We start from the raw sequence: 5000 nt of genomic DNA, 5'->3' as shown, positions 1-5000 counted from the left end.
CCGGTCAAGTGTCTCACAACAAGAGCTCACATGCGGTGAAGAATACACCATTTCCGGTCACTGTTACCTTGTAAAAATAAAAGCTTTATCATCATCATCATCATATATGTGTGTGTGTGTGTGTGCAGAAGTAAATAAACAATGGTTAAAATTTAAACTTAAGAAAATCAATACCCAAATGCTACAGGACTGTGACAAAAGTCCCTCATGGCACAGTTTTTTATAATACTGTTACTACTTAACTAATAGTGTTTTCTTTTTCAACATTTCACAGAGTTGCATCAAACAGAGAAAGGCATCACCTGATCATGGAAAGGGCTGTGTGCACATTGGCATGATTGACAGCGCTAAGAGCCGCCTCCTGCTCTGAATGGTTGTTTCTAGCACTGGGAGAAGGCATAGACATTTTTCACAGTTTATCATACTATAATGTCATGACATAGTGACCTTTTTAACAAATAGTAAAAAATAGAGACAAATGATTTATCCTCTTCTATCTGCTAACGCCCCCCCCCAAAAAAAAAAAACAAAACTGGTTTTATGAAGATACCTGTGTCTGTGTTTAATTGGCACTTTAGGCCTGAAAATATAAATATTTAGGCATTTCATTTTACAAAAACCTTATATGTGGAGTTTAATTTCTTGCATTGGACTGCAGAAGACAGCAGATGGCAGCAGTAACCTTTTGATTACAATCACTGCAGCAGTGCAACAGATTTGTCTAAATATGCTCAGCCCTCCAATTAAACAACCTTTGCAGAAAATTTCAGATTGTTTGTCTTGTAGAAACTGTGAAAATCCAGTCTCAGTTTTTTCTAACATCTAACCTTTGAGAACAAAACATATAGCACACATGTAATAGATTTATGACTCTGTACATATGTGTTGAAAACACTTTGCCAGCACTCCACCTCCACCAAGCTGCTTGAGCCAGCTTCATCACACACACAGCCCTTCAACACAAAATAAAACTCAGCTGCTGCATGCCAACCATCTCATAAATGGTCACAATAATTTTATTAAGCATCGATCAGGATGGGGCTTGAAGGCCATTTGGAAGGCGTTGTTAGTTTTTCGTTTATTAATTTGAACAGCCTTGAGCAGTGAGTCACTCCCAAGATGCTGCGATGGAGAACAGGATGGGAGGAAAAGTCTCCAACATCTTCAACAATCAGGCCACCTTCCAAAAGTTTTATGATAAAATAAGTGCAGATTTGTTCAGATTTAAAGCTTTCTAAAAGACAAATATTTTTGGACTATGTCGTGACCAGAATTGGATAGTAACTAGTTACTTAGTTACATTTACTTGAGTAACCTTTTTGAAAAAAATTACTTTCAAGAATACTTTTATTACGATGTACTTTTTACTTCTACTTGAGTAATTTTACTATGAAGTATCTCTACTCTTACCTGAGTCAAAATTCTGGATTTTCTTCCCACTGAATGAAAGACAAACATGTTTTAAAATTCATCAGACACAGAAACATAGCTGCAGTTTTTGTTGGAGTTTCCTAAGTTTTTTTATTGAAAGAAATCAATAAGAAATCAGGAAAATATTCTTTTGACCGATTTTGTTATTTTTTTGTTCCTTATATAAATTATTGTCATGTCAGTCCTTAAAATACCAAAATTTCCACTTTATATTTTTGGTCTGTCTGACGATGTAATTTTTAAATATTAAATGATCATTTTTATCAGTTAATCAGTTCTTGAGTAAACTTTTTAACCAAATACTTTTTTACTTTTACTTGAGTAATTTCTCGGACGGCCACTTTTTACTTGATAAAAATAGGTTGATAGAGACAAATGATTTATACACTTCTGTTTACTAAATAGAACTACTTACTAATAAGTATTTCTACTCTTATTAAAAATTTTGGGTACTCCGCCCACCTCTGGTCGTCACAGTATGAAACAAATAATCTGCGAAAAAAAATTGAGGTCCTCTGGCTTCTCCCAGTACAAACCAGAAACAACCAATCAGGGCCAGGCGGTGGGTCTTAGTGTAGTCAATCATCCTTATGTACTCACTGCTAAATGCGCTATTGGCAGAGAAACAACTTATTGTTACAGGAAAGGCGGGGATGAGCATGGTTCATATGGTATGACTGACAGAGTCGCAGATATACCTGCTGCAAATCCCCCCTAAACGAAGAATAAAGAGGAGCTGCATAGACACGTTTCAGATTTTTGTGTAAAATAAATAAGGACATGAATCTTTTTCATTTAATTTCACAATTATATGGCTATTTGTGGTGCTCTGTTAATAAAATTTATTGAAAAATATTGAAGGGGAAATTAGCATTTTGCTCATTTTTGTACTTCAAACCTTTCTCTGCTTCTAAAAACAAACCAAGTGCTTAAGTGGTCAGCTGGTTTTACAGCTGTATGCACTGTACAATGGCTGTTGGAAAAGACGAGCGCTTTCTTGTTGACTTACCATCCAGAAACCACTTGCTGTTTTCTTGCACAGGAGGCTCCACTTTTTTTTTCAAAGACGTATGGTTGTATAATTTCACATTTATTTTTGCGTGTGAGTGTAAACGTTGATTTGGGGGGTGTGGCCAGCAGCAACTTGTTTAGATTTAAAATGACAAGATGGATGAAACCAGCTCAAACATCAGACTGAAATCTCATAATCTCAAGGATTTTGAGCAAAATATGCGATGAACATGTTTTGTATCGCTCATGTTCAAACAAGCATAATAGGTCACCTTTAAAATGAAAGGCGTAAAAAATCTTTTTTATTAGATATTCCTACAAAACTTCATCCCTCTACACATCCTTATTACTGTTTGTCCTGCTTACTTCACAACCACCAGATGGGACATTTTTACAAGTCGTTTTTTTACAGGCTCCAAAATTAAAAATGGAAAAACTTCTGTTTTCTGTCATGATGGTCTATGCCAAACATTTCGGTTCATTTGCTTTGATGGAGAATGACAAGTGAGCATGAGAAAAAGCTGTCCTCACTGTCTGACGTTTTCCTCAGCGCTGTCTGCCCTCGTTAACCGCTCCTATTTTATTTATCTGCTCTGTCTGATGCACTTAGTCCAAAAGGAGCCATGGAAATTCTGGCTGTGCTTTGAAACGTTCAACATAAATGACACAATCCTGCAAACCCTTGACTGATTGGGTTGTTTATCCTCATGAGACACGAAACAATTCATCACTTTAAAGGAGGAAAATCAAGTTTAAGGGAAAGTATTACACAATCTGGGTTTACATCATTAATTAAACCCAGAATTAGGTCAGTTTCATTAACAAATAGGACTTGAGGTAATTTAATTGTCAGCATCAGGTAGATTACGTGAGCTCCCTCCTGCTGGGGGAATGTTTGTGTGTTTGTGTGTGCAGCGAGATTCTTTGCCTTGTGGGGACATAAATTACTCAGCTTCATCTCTTTACTTTGGTGACAAAAAATGTGAGTCACCAGCTAATAAAATATATCTAATTTCTCCTCATTTGCAGCTTTACAGAAATTGTGAGTCTTGTTTGGACTAAAAGCATTGTGAAAGCCTCCATTTGGGTTGCATAAATAATGATTAGAAATAGGAATGTTAAAAAAATAAAATAAAACTTAGTGTTTTCCGAATCTCTGGAGTCTCTTTGTCTTCAAGGAGCCAGACTATTGTATTTTTAAGTGGCAACAGACTTCATAAAGTTTTCTTTTTTGCCTCGTGCTCAGCTCTTGTTTCTAGCCATTTGAGAAAAAAAAACAAAAAAAATTTATTTTCTAAAATAGTTTTTTAGACAGCATTTAGTTTCAAACAACTAAATGCAGACTTGTGAATTATTCTGACACATTTCTAACAGTTTCTATGTAACGTTAGTTTAAGTTTCCTTTTAAAATATGTGAAAAATGTATTTTTTATAAGCGATATATCCCAGGTAATGGTAGATATTAATCATGGAGATTAGAGCTATTTTCTAAGTTAATGTGGGTTTGCTTATCTAATGAATGTTTTGGCTCAAAAGTGACTTCTTACCAAAAATATTATACTACGTACTTTATTTTTCTAATGGATGGTTTGTAATTTATAAAGGTAAATGTTTTACAGAACATTCAGTTCACTAACAAGGATAAAATAAATATTTAAGAAGATGTATAAAAAAGAATAATAAAGAAGTAAAATGAATTGGTTGTATGCAAGGTTCTGCTGTTGGAAGGGAGTTTTCCTTTCCACTGTTATGTGCATGCTCAGTATGAGGGATTGTGTACTATAGCTACACACGTTAAGGAGGAAGGATTGTTGCAAAGTCACTGACTAGATGCTTCCTTAAATCCACTGAAGTTCATTGTAATAATTTATTGCTGCTTACAAACTGAAATGTATGTAACCAATCCTGGAAGAAGGATTCTATATGAGAATAAAGACCTTTTATAATTCAGGAAGGGTCGTAAATATGCCTTCAATAACAAACCTTTGGATATATAACTTACTACTGTGTCCAAATACATGCATTAAGGTTAAAAATTTTCATTCAACTGGTGCAGATCATTGCTAATCTAGACATGATCCTCCACCAAAGCTGGACAGGTAACCGAGCTGAGATTATGCTGCAGCTGATGCGTCACCATGTCACTAATTTAAAAAAAATTATATCAAGTAGTTGCCTCAGAGATTTTAAACCTGCCTTTCTTATTCTGAAGAGAACAATAAATCTACTTGAGATTGACAAAATTCATTATGTTTATGCTATAAATACTGAACACATTGTGTTCCTCCACAAGCTTTAAAAGAGGATGATTTAGATTGAAAAAAAAAATCCAAAGTACAATCAGAAAGAGATTAAATGTATGTTTTTGAAAGAGAAGGTAATATTGTTGAATTGGATTTATGAGTTTGAAGCTGAATTACTGGAACACCAGAACAGTGGATATATTTGGCAGAAACCAAAGACATAAATCAGGAAAAGAACCTTGAATTGGAAGTGTTGGGATTGAAGTTGCTTTGCTGGATCAGGATCTGACCAGCTCACTTTCATTGATTACTGGG

This window comes from Poecilia reticulata, chromosome 3 (assembly GCF_904066995.2).
Source record: "Poecilia reticulata chromosome 3, P_reticulata-male-v2, whole genome shotgun sequence".
Lineage (NCBI taxonomy): Eukaryota > Metazoa > Chordata > Actinopteri > Cyprinodontiformes > Poeciliidae > Poecilia > Poecilia reticulata.
Note: the sequence above shows the minus strand (reverse complement) of the source record.